General features: G+C 41.9%; 1 non-coding gene across 1 annotated transcript; it reads right to left on the bottom strand.

Annotated features, from left to right (window-relative positions):
• Nucleotides 1–12,437: 12,437 nt before the first annotated feature.
• Trnal-caa (transfer RNA leucine (anticodon CAA)) lies at nucleotides 12,438–12,512 on the bottom strand. The gene has a single exon. It is a non-coding gene; the product is annotated as a tRNA-Leu (tRNA).
• Nucleotides 12,513–13,238: the final 726 nt, after the last annotated feature.

Here is a 13,238-nt window from a genome sequence, read left to right on the forward strand (position 1 = left end):
CAGTACAGTGGGACGTATTCCGCTAACATGAATCATCACTGAACAAAGGCAGCGGAGTGTGCTTTTAATAAATGAAACGTACTGATATTCACCTGAAGTAATTAAAAAACATGGCATGGGGATGTATGGAAGTAGATTCGAATCTTGCTCTTTCTAGGCGTAGAAGAGAAAAATTGAAAGATTTCGCATTCACGACTCATGGACGAATAAGTTCTTAGATAAAGAGAAAAAAACGCAAAAGGAAGTACCACGGACTTGTATTCGGATTATTTCTAAGTTATCATGAGAAACTATGGAAACCTTAAATGTGAGTGGCCCCACGAATGATTTACTCACGGCGCCACTTTGCTCGATATAGGGAAAGAGAGGGAATCACTTGATATAAATTCATATACGGTTTGGTAAGTGATGGAATCTAGTTTACAATTTACTAAGAAGCAACCATCGGATTCCTCTTCGTACTGCCTGCCAAGTCTATTGAACAGTAAGTAATGCGTTTTTTCACAAAGATATTTGCCCTTTCCACTTCGAATAATTATTGTTTGTTGTTAAATATATCCCTCAAACCAGTGGTGAATTTTCAGAACACATGTATCCGCAGCTATTTGAAGTCATCCCATGCGGCTGTACGACCGGTTCGCCCAAGAGCAACTGGTCTAGTATTATTATTTAATCACAAATTTCTGACTAATTGTTCATTAACGAAGTAGCTTTCACTAGCGACTGTGGAAGTTACCCTTAAAAGAGCTGTCCGGCAGAAAACCCTACTCTGTCATTGGAAGTGCACATTTTGAACACTTAATTGGGAATAAGTGTTGGCTCTGAGCATTATGGGACGTAACATCTGAGGTCATCAGTCCCCTAGAACTTAGAACTACTTAAGCCTAACCAACCTAAGAACATCACACACATCCATGCCCGAGGCAGGATTCGAACCTGCGACCGTAGCGGTCGCGTGGTTCCAGACTGAAGTGCCTAGAACCGCTCGGCCACCACGGCCAGCTAATAAGTGTAGCTGCTTTCCGGTTGATACTCTGACAGTTAGGCCTATTGTATTATAGTGTCTCTTATGAGATCTTGTACCTACGATAAATAACGGTCTTGAAGTACCACTGAAAGAGATTCCGTTGTTTGCAAAACTGGGCACGTCTTTAGAATGAAGGAAATTGATCTACTGTTTGCCGGAAGATGGATCGACCGCAGTCACCGCATTCATTGGCCAACAGAGACCCGGAACTTACTTCGTTTGATTACTGGGCGGGGGTGGATGTAAAGCAAAGTCTGTAGGCTGAACGTAAACGCACGAAATGAGTTAGTTGTAATATTTACCCCGCTATCGTCAGCTGACGTGATACGAATTATCTGTAGTATTGCAGTGTGAGTTGGGAAATTAATGTACTAGCTATTTTGCAAAAAATACGTGGACTCTTATTAATTTCCAGAGGCAAAGATGCAACGTTAAACTTCGTTTGGATATTGGGAAAGCATGTAGGGAAACGCTTAAACAAGCATTCGGAGAATATACTCTAAATCGAAAACAGTGTTACGGATGCTTCTGCTGATTCTAAGGGGGTCATCAATCATTTGATGTTGACTCTCAACGTACGAGCCTTTCAACCTCTAATGGCGGCACTCAGATTTAAGAACATCGTTTGACTATGGCACGCCACTTTTCGCCTAAACGTCAGAGAACTAACAGAAGAGGTTAGATTATCAGTTCCTTTGTTGGACGAGTTTTTAAGGGAAAAATTTAACACGTTTTGGGCTGCAGCCATGCTTATTGATCGTTTGACAGCTGTAGAGCACAAGGGATAACGTGTCGACGTTCGTATATGCAATAGTTTCAGTTGTCTCTCCGTCTTTAAGGAAATCACACGCTACCTGTTCAGCATTATATACAGTATCCACGTATTTTTGACACTGTGGTTCCTGTTTCTACAACTGATCGACTGAAAGCCTAAGTGAAACTGTAAGGTCTCTGCGTGAAGGACGTAGTTTATATGGAGTGCATACCAAAATCGGTTATGACTTCCACGGCGTCTCACTATCACTTCTAAAAAACAATTCTTCCAATGCTTCTTCTCTGTTTTGATACTGAAACTTCCCCTTTGAATGTAATGAAAGACTGTGCTGGTAAAACTCTTACGTTATTTGATTTTCAAACAGCTGAGCAAAACTGAACGTACTCAGACAGTTCTATCTTTACTTATTCTGATCATCACTAAACTGACACACAATATTTTTAGCGCAACGAAATCTCTTTCAATAATCACTAAAAAAGAATGGCCCTGACTAACAATGACCTATACCTTTCATGAATCACATACTTCACAAAAATCTTCGTTACTGGAACTACTGCAATACAGCGAGCGCCAATACTGCCAGCTAAATAAAATATTCTAGCTACTGAAGGCCCTAACTACTGATAGGCATAGTTATCAAATGAAGGATTTTGATAGAGGACAAACAATGTATTTACCTTAATAGTGTTCAAAAGTCATAATATATATTTATCAATTCATGACATCCAGTCTTACAGTTTTCCTTTTTCTGGCGGACACACGCCCAGATCGTCCGCTCATAGTAATCTCTCAAAACTCTGGCGTCTTTCTCCCCACATCCACCACTGCTGGCGGCTCACCTCCAACTGCACAACGCTACACTAGCGAATATTCCAACAATGAGTCCAACCAGCTACAGACTGCAGACAGCGCAGTCAGCGATTTTCATACAGATTTTACGTGGCGTTACCAACATAAAAACCTAAACAGCCTACTTACAATACCTCGATAACAATTCCAGAGAATGTGAAAGTAAGTGCAAGAAAACATGTCTGTAATTTTTTCAGGAAAGAAGGCAGATGCACATTCACCTCACTTTTTTCTATCTGCATGTGAAGGCTAATATCAGGGATTTTGATAGGTTTCACTAATAGTCTGACGAGGAAGGTTTACCTGTATGTCTCATTATCGCTATGCCAGACAACTTTTCCAGCCATAGATACTCCTATTTGGTGCTACCCGTGCGAAGCCGGGGCGGGTTGCTAGCGACTCTATAAAAATAAATCTATGGATTTTAATCGGTGTTCTAAGAGATCAAGCGCAGCACACAGCGTCGACATGTTCTGTACGACCATTTGGCGCAGTCTCCCTGCCTAAACTCCTGACAGGTTTTAATAACGTAGGGTTTCATTTTTATCTTGATTTCGAGAACATGACAAACTGTTGTTTGCAGCATCTGTCGCTAGCCACAGGCTTCGTGCGTTAATTTCCGTGAGTTATGTTGAAGCGAAAGGCGAATTCTTTCAAAGTTTTGTGCTGATATAAATGGCCGGGCGGTACCGTCTGTTTTGTACGAACATCCTGTTTCTTCAAACTGCTGTTTCCACCTCTGACTGTTCTTCCTATTTGGAGGTCCTCGACAGTATTGCTGAGGAAAACGTGTCTTCACTGTGATGACAGAACGATACATTTTAAACTGCAACACCAATAATGCCTTCTGGGGTACGAGTTTCACAATTTTGCACTTGTTATATGGGACTTTTCACTTAGGTTACATTGCCAGTGTGCTGGCATCCGATTCTATACACTTCACAGTGACCGAAGTTTTGAATATTTTTGTACATTTATTATAATTCTTATCTAATTACTGATTTTCATTAAGTAGTTATAGTCACTTGTAATCGTTATATTCATTTTGAAGAAACTGAAAACATACCATCAACTGTAGAGTGGTCCGCCGCTCGTGGTCTCGCGGTAGCGTTCTCGCTTCCCGAGCACGGGGTCCCGGGTTCGATTCCCGGCGGGGTCAGGGATTTTCACCTGCCTCGAGATGACTGGGTGTTTGTGTTGTCCTCATCATTTCATTATCATCCAGGAAAGTGGCGCAATTGGACTGAGCAAAGATTGGGTAATTGTACGGGCGCTGATAACCACGCTGTTGAGCGCCCCACAAACCAAACATCATCATCATCATCAACTGTAGCACTGGATCCTTTTGTTGAACTAATAACTGTACAATACTGTACGTATTAAGTATCATTTCTCACATCTGAAACAGTTTACCGATAAACGCCCAATGTCTTTACGACGAACAGACATTCACTGCAAATCAGATATGGATCGACGACAGAACTGGCCCAGGGGCAAGAAGACGGGCAACCCGCATAACCTGCTTTCCTTGACTAGGCTAACTGCCTTACATAGAAACGGATTAATTTTTTATAATTTATAATCAATGTTGACTGTGTTATATATAAATGGACAGTTAGATTATTGGATATGCCTGCCTGACTGGTCTTAACATTAATGAACAAATTATTTTTCAGAATGAATTTTCACTCTCAGCAGAGAGTGAGCTCTTCGAAACTTCCCTTTAGAACAGAACTCTGTGCCGAAGTGGGACACAAACCTGGGACCTTTGCTCTTCGTGGCAAGTTCTCAGCCAAATTAGCTATCCCAGCACGACTCACGACCCATCCTTTCTTGTACTTCTGCCAATATCTCAATTCCTACCTTCAAAACCTTACAGAAGTTTTCGTGGGTAGCTGAACTGAAAACTTGCGTGCGAACGGCTAAGATCTTATGTTCGACTCCTGCTCATGCACACAATTTTGATCTGCCATAAGTCTTCACAGTATTTTTCAGCTCTGCTCATGCTGCTACACTTAAATACTAGAAAGTTTTCTTTTGCATTTTTCTCAAGCTACTAGTTTTTAAATAAATTTTCGTCCTGCGATAGAGGAAGCTGTCCAGAAGAAACGATTTTCGGTTAAATTCAAAACTTGTTTCACTACCAGTCAGACATTTATTGTTGTTGGACAAATGATCAAAAATTTATATTGATGCATATTGAATTCCTTTCTAAGCCACTGAGAGCTTTAACAATGAGTAATAAAGGTCATTATTCTATTGTTGTACATATGGACATCTCTTTTCTTATCATGTGACAGATTACTTTTGACGAACACCTCAATAGCTGATATATATATATATATATATATATATATATATATATATATATATATATATATGTGTGTGTGTGTGTGTGTGTGTGTGTGCGGGCTCGGAAGAATTTCATGTTCTCTTGCTCGCTCGCTACATGCAGACTGTCAGTAGGGGATTTACTGTAGTTAAATTTTATACTGGGATACATTTTCGCCAGAGGCCACTGTTTTCGTATTCTTCAAGAAAAACGTACAAAAGTGATATTTAAACGCGTTTTCCTAAAATAGCTTGATAACCACTGTCTCAAGCGAAACCGTATCCCAGTACAAAATTTAACCACTTTGAATTTTCTACAAAAAAGGTCCTGTTATTTTTTTGGGAGGCTTAATAATTTGTGCATTGTAGACGAGAGAATATGGAAATCTCTGACGTGGTTTCTGAAGTCATTGCAGATTGCATGAATCCTGTCGGTAAGGGCAGCTAACTAACCGTGTATACACACTTATAAAAGTGTCTATGCAGAGACTGCAAGTGAATTATAGATACTTCCTGGCAGATTAAAACTTCGTGCCGGACCGAGACGCGAACTCAGGACCTTTGCCTTTCACGGGCAAGTGCTTTACCAACTGAGCTACCCAAGCTCGATTCACGCCCCGTCCTCACAGCTGTACTTCCACCAGTACATCGTCTCCTACCTGAGGACGTGGCGTGAGTCGTGCTTGGGTAGCTCAGTTGGTAGAGCACTTGCACACAAAAGGCAAAGATTCCGAGTTCGAGTCTCGGTCCGGCACACAGTTTTAATCTACCAGGAAGTTTCATATCAGCGCACACTCCGGTGCAGAGTGAAAATCTCATTCTGAGTTATAGATATTTTTCTTATTCCTATTTTGAGCAATCAGTCATTCTAAGTGATGAATTAACCCAGAAAATAATTCTGTTAGGATATTACAGACCAGAAACATGCAAAATATGTTAGATTGGTTCATTTGATCCCAAGATTAGCAATTATACAAAGATCTTAAGTAGTAAGAAGATGAAGGCGTAGAGGGATGTATGTCATCATAGCTAGCTGCTTCTGCACGCAGATATGCTGATCGTCTTAATGGGCAGAGCGGAATCCTTTGTGTAGTAAATAACATGACCACAGAAGAACGTGAGGAAGTCACCGTGAACCAAACCTAGCAATTTTCATTTCAGCCATCAAAAGAGCGAAGTGCTGCATTATTGAGACTGCCTACTTCACTCTCATTGGAGAATTGGGAACACTGTTCTTCACCAAATGTTTGATGATGTTGAAACGCAATTTGTATTACCTATTATTTTGAACGATACTGCCCGCGGGGACACAATATGTTCTGAGCGGAAGTTTGCATGACTAGCGACCATTATGGAGCGGTTTTTGCTCATGTGAGGTGTGTTTCCACGCTACCCGCTTCATCCATCCGCATTCAGACCATAGCTGGTGCTCAGGCTAAACAGCGGAGGAATCGTTCATAAGCAAGTCCACCCACTTGCTGGTGGTTATGTCTCCAGAGTGGTAGTTCGCACATTAGCGATTACAGGGTTGCTGTCAAATTCTGCTACTGGGGACGTGTCTTAAGAGTGCTAATGATTCATAAACTAGGAGTGTCGCAACACAAAAACGAAAATATCGTTTAAATGTATTAAGACGATTGGAAGTTATAGAACTAGTGACTGTGGGTTGGTAATTGGACACATGTATGAAGTAACAGTCTGTGCTTCCTGCAGTACCACTCGTATCTGTTTCAGGATTCATTGTTTCATATATACATACAGGGTGTTTCAAAAATGACCGGTATATTTGAAACGGCAATAAAAACTAAACGAGCAGCGATAGAAATACACCGTTTGTTGCAATATGCTTGGGACAACAGTACATTTTCAGGTGGACAAACTTTCAAAATTACAGTAGTTACAATTTTCAACAACAGATGGCGCTGCAAGTGATGTGAAAGATATAGAAGACAACGCAGTCTGTGGATGCGCCATTCTGTACGTCGTCTTTCTGCTGTAAGCGTGTGCTGTTCACAACGTGCAAGTGTGCTGTGGACAACATGGTTTATTCCTTAGAACAGAGCATTTTTCTGGTGTTGGAATTCCACCGCCTAGAACACAGTGTTGTTGCAACAAGACGAAGTTTTCAACGGAGGTTTAATATAACCAAAGGACCGAAAAGCGATACAATAAAGGATCTGTTTGAAAAATTTCAACGGACTGGGAACGTGACGGATGAACGTGCTGGAAAGGTAGGGCGACCACGTACGGCAACCACAGAGGGCAACGCGCAGCTAGTGCAGCAGGTGATCCGACAGCGGCCTCGGGTTTCCGTTCGCCGTGTTGCAGCTGCGGTCCAAATGACGCCAACGTCCACGAATCGTCTCATGCGCCAGAGTTTACACCTCTATCCATACAAAATTCAAACGCGGCAACCCCTCAGCACCGCTACCATTGCTGCACGAGAGACATTCGCTAACGATATAGTGCACAGGATTGATGACGGCGATATGCATGTGGGCAGCATTTGGTTTACTGACGAAGCTTATCTTTACCTGGACGGCTTCGTCAATAAACAGAACTGGCGCATATGGGGAACCGGAAAGCCCCATTTTGCAGTCCCATCGTCCCTGCATCCTCAAAAAGTACTGGTCTGGGCCGCCATTTCTTCCAAAGGAATCATTGGCCCATTTTTCAGATCCGAAACGATTACTGCATCAGGCTATCTGGACATTCTTCGTGAATTTGTGGCGGTACAAACTGCCTTAGACGACACTGCGAACACCTCGTGGTTTATGCAAGATGGTGGCCGGCCACATCGCACGGCCGACGTCTTTAATTTCCTGAATGAATATTTCGATGATCGTGTGATTGCTTTCGGCTATCCGAAACATACAGGAGGCGGCGTGGATTGGCCTCCCTACTCGCCAGACATCAACCCCTGTGACTTCTTTCTGTGGGGACACGTGAAAGACCAGGTGTACCGCCAGAATCCAGAAACAATTGAACAGCTGAAGCAGTACATCTCATCTGCATGTGAAGCCATTCCGCCAGACACGTTGTCAAAGGTTTCGGGTAATTTCATTCAGAGACTACGCCATATTATTGCTACGCATGGTTGATATGTGGAAAATATCGTACTATAGAGTTTCCCAGACCGCGGCGCCATCTGTTGTTGAAAATTGTAACTACTGTAATTTCGAAAGTTTGTCTGCCTGAAAATGTACTGTTGTCCCAAGCATATTGCAACAAACGGTGTATTTCTATCGCTGCTCGTTTAGTTTGTATTGCCGTTTCAAATATACCGGTCATTTTTGAAACACCCTGTAAGTTGTATGATAACAGCACTGTCTCTCTTTATCTATCATCTTACCGGTCAATTTTAACATCTGACGCGTCGAGTTTAATTTACTTTAAAGTCTCTAAGGAGTTATCACCTTCTTGGCTATTTCTTATTTAGCTTTGTGGAGCCTTTAGTTGTATGTGTTTTCTTACTGTGACATTATTTTTCGTGCTGTATTTCACTTGCGACATTGTGCATTGTGCAGAACGGAGATACAAACGTTTCTCCGAAAGAAATCTGTATAAAACGAAGCATTATCTTTCTTGGCTTGGAGCACGTTTCCCCTCTGCGACGGCTGAGATTATAATTGCCTTTCTCTTTATTTACGACTTCTGGGAAGTAAAAGGAGTAGTCGGCAGCGTGTGATTTATATCGCTGTGTAAGCGAGCACGTCTGAACCGGACAAATAAGTGGGACGTGACGGATTTTATCGAACATCGTTTTGTTTCGTTAACTTAACAGATTATAATGACGATAGTGTTTTTGGCAGAAGTGGTCACCATAAGAACTTGATCGAATATTTGAGGGTGGTTTATAAGATAAGTAATAAAACCAAAATCGTATTGAAATAATATTATGATCATAGTGATTTTGGAAGTTTTGTGCAAACTAACATAACTTTATTTACGGATAACGTTTAGGGAAAAAATTAGGGATGTATCACGCCTATCACACGTGATTCATCCATTACCGATAATTTGTAGAAAATCATATAGACGGAACTTCGGGAAGTGCAAATGTGCTGTCTGAATTAATTTTTCAGGATGATAGACTATAGCCGTTCGGAGGTAAAGATGGTGTCTGAGCCGTAATAAATTTGTAATAATCACTTTTCTGGCAACGCTATACTGATTTTCGAGTCCCGTGACATTTTCATATTCTGTGACAAAAAGCGCTGCGTATAGTACTCCCATACTTCCGGTTTTGTCACGAATGAAAGATTTGTAAGGTTAATCACCTCGTATGTGAAACTAGCCTTGTACAAACCAATTTTAAATTTATCAAATTTTGATAGTGATCGTGTTACATAAACTGTAAACAAAGTATCGAACTAAGCTCCAATAAAGAGTGCTATTAGTAAATAACAACACTATTTCCTACCAAGTCTTTAAGGTGTACGAGTAATGGTGTTCCAGCCCGCCCGTTTGGCCGTGCGGTCTACTGCACGGCTTTGCGGGTGGGAAGGAGCGCCTGGTCCCCGGCACGAATCCGCCCGGCGGATTTGTGTCGAGGTACGGTGAACCGGCCAGTCTGTGGATGGTTTTTAGGCGGTTTTCCATCTGCCTCGGCGAATGCGGGCTGGTTCCCCTTATTCCGTCTCAGTTACACTATGTCCGCGATTGCTGCGCAAACAAGTTCTTCACGTACGCGTACACCACCATTACTCTACCACGCAAACGTAGGGGTTACACTCGTCTGGTGTGAGACGTTCCCTGGGGGTTCCACCGGGGGCCGAACCGCACAATAACCATGGGTTCGGTGTGGGGCGGCGGAGGGGTGAAGTGGACTGCGGTAGTCGTCGTGGGGTTGTGGACCACTGTTTCGTCGGTGCAGCCTCTTTCTCACAATAGCTCAAACATTGCTCGCCTCACCGCTACAACCTCCATAATTGTCATTGTCCCATACATTGACACACAGTGTCATCCGGGGCTAATGTTGAATTATCTACTAAATGAGCATTAAGGTGTGCAGAATAGAATTTTTGAAGCCAACACTCATTGTCTTGAAAACCACTTGACAATGCTTCAGTGCGTAACACTTTTGAATGTCTTTAGCTTTAGAATGTCTTTATATCGCTAATATGGAGAGATTCCTTTTAAACGTGTCATGGGTTTTGTACACACGATTCACAGACATAACAGTTGACACTGGATGTTTTTAACGAACTTAGGTTAGAGCTTTCAAGACATAAGCATAGGTGTATTTCGCTTGTTTTCCATAATTGTCATAGCTAGGATGCGGCTGTTTTTTGTTATAGGATGATACGGAATAGCCAGTCCTGTTTATTTGGATTTTGTACTGCATTCGATCGTATTGCGAAGTCTCTGTTTTTCCTGCGTGCATTTGGAGCTACGACGTACAACAGATTAGTGATTTATCACCCTTTGAAATATTTTTCAGGAATGAAATTCTTCCCTTTTTATCTTCTGGTACATTCTTTTCAATCTTAGCTCATCCTTAGGGGAACTAAAATATTACTTTCATGTAATAAATGTCTACTTCATAGGTCCCAGTGTTACAGATTTTATTTCAAACGATTTCATATTAAAAGTAATGCCTTGGGTATCTGTATAATCAGGGGAAAATGACTCAGAGTGTCATATGTAAAGATTACGCGCAGTTAAAAACCGTCCGAAATGTGTGTGCAATCAACAGCTTGAGTGGGAGCACAGTCCCACACTACATAATTCATCTAGCACTTTTCCTGAAAATGTATCGCCTAGATGTCACATAAATTAGATACTACAGTCGTAGTTGGCGAAGTGATGTAGTAGTTTGATTATTCAAGAAGAGAAACAGTTTGGTGGCCAAATTATGATGCCTTCACTTCGTGAAAAGATGCCTTAGGATGCACTTTCTTCAAGGATTACGTCTCCCACAAACATGCATCGCGTTTTTACACAGATGAAGGACGGAAAATCATTTTCTAGACTTTCGTTGACGACAAGCTTGATAAAAACGTAGTTTCACCTCGCCTTCAACAAGATTTGGGTACGGAATTTTCTTTGACCTTTGCGAAGCGACCATTGCAACATTCGCCTTAAGTGAATTAGGAAGATGACATAAACCGGCATATGCATTTCACATATGGATTTAATCTTCCCCCTCTCCCCTTTCTCCAACTCTTATGCATCTAAAGTGACAGTATAGTGATGTGGACCACACAACTGAGCGGCTTGTGGAAGCTGCGGCTGACATCTGTTGCACCGTGACATCTGTTATACGGGACAGAATAGTTGTCTGGCATCTCTTCATGTTTAGTGTCTCCCACTATGACAATTCTACACCCTATAACAACGCAATTGTAGATAAATACTTTGAAGAACGTGGCAGTGAATTCCAGTTTACATTGTAACTCACAAATGCGTCGGATTTCCACCATATGGAGCATATATGGAGTGTAGATGATTGGCAACTGACAGTTCACTAACCATGTCCTCATTTTGTGGGAGCTGTATGAGAATGTCGGATGCCTAATTGCCCAGAAATTACTCTACCTATTTCGAAAAAAAATATTATGTATATGCGATGCTACACGAGAGATAATAAATGAAGCCTGGTTAGAGTATGAGCACAATTTCAGGAAGATGAATGTGACACTTCCCCCAGACTGTGCATCCGTATCAAATTCTCTTGGTTGGTTGTATCGATCATCGAAAGGAAGGAAGGTGTGAAAAGAAGTCTGGGCTTCGGTATACCGTCGACATAAAGTGTCATTAGAGACAAAGCACATGCAGGGGTTAAGAAAGGATCGGGAAAGAAATCGGCCGTTCCCCTTCAAAGGAACTATCCCAGCATTTGCCTCGAGTGATTTGGAGAAATGACGGAAAATCTAAATCTAGATGGCTGGTCGCGGATTTTACCCGTCGTCCGCCCGAATGGAGGTCCGATGTGCTAACTACCATGCCACATTGCTCGGTACCGATCGTGGAATGCCAATTCACACTGCACAGCGTCTATGGCAAAAATAAGTACGATTAACTCCAAATCCCTATCAGTCTGTTACTGCCCAACCAGCGGAGGATAATTGTGCACGACCTTAGATTTTTTTAGTATTGCACATTTATCAAAAGAGGTTTGCTTTAAGCCCTTATAGAAGCATGGATCGCTAATGAAGCAAACTGATTAGCGAAGACATTAACGAAACAATTAAATAAATAATAAAAGGATAATGACTATTAAAGGATAAGCATCAAGAAATCATCCCAAACGATAACAATGTGGACTGCAAACGCTGCGTTAGTATTGAACTGTATGTTTATTGAAGTAAACACACACAAATTTATATTTGAATGGTTGCCTCACATTGATTTTTAATTTGACGCATTTGAAGACAGTACAGAATGATTCCAGAATGAGATTTTCACTCTGCAGCGGAGTGTGCGCTGATATGAAACTTCCTGGCAGATTGTGTGCCGGACCGAGACTCGAACTCGGGACCTTTGCCTTTTGCGGGCAAGTGCTCTACCAACTGAGCTACCCAAGCACGACTCACGACGGGGACGGGGACGGGGACGGGGCGTGAGTCGTGCTTGGGTAGCTCAGATGGTAGAGCACTTGCCCGCGAAAGACAAAGGTCCCGAGTTCGAGTCTCGGTCCGGCACATAGTTTTAATCTGCCAGGAAGTTGCAGTACAGAATGATTATTTCATAGTACAAGCAAAGTATTCGTAGACAGTAACAAGTAGGGACTAGAATGGTTGGAAGCAAGCAACAAAATTACTAAGACAAGGCGCGAACACCTCGATGTTCAGCAGTGGCATACAAGTCTTTAAACAACAAAACAAAACAACAAACTTACAGCAGTAGGAAATTATTCTATCATCGATATTCGAGGGGGGGGGGGGTGACTAAGTTCACCAGCACTCAGACTTCCACATCTGGACATCCGAAACATTCTAAGTTCAGAACTGGTAGACACCGAAATATATCTCGTGATTCCGACGTAAGATACTTATGCCCAAGCGCCTCTGTGATACCTCCAAAGCAACTTACCAACCTAACCGCACGCCGAAAGAGGACCTTACTCTCTGGCTTACTTTTCTATATAAAACCTTGGCCACGTGACTACTATGTTAGACAAGATAACATCTTTCAGTATGACATCTAATTGTTAAATTTGAACATTATACAATTTGAGCAAATTTGAATAAACGTATTCAGTACTCTTGCTTAAATTTGTTTCCGTCTTAGGATCTGCTCACTACGTTTAGT

The sequence above is a fragment of the Schistocerca cancellata genome, chromosome 5 (genome assembly GCF_023864275.1).
Source record: "Schistocerca cancellata isolate TAMUIC-IGC-003103 chromosome 5, iqSchCanc2.1, whole genome shotgun sequence".
Lineage (NCBI taxonomy): Eukaryota > Metazoa > Arthropoda > Insecta > Orthoptera > Acrididae > Schistocerca > Schistocerca cancellata.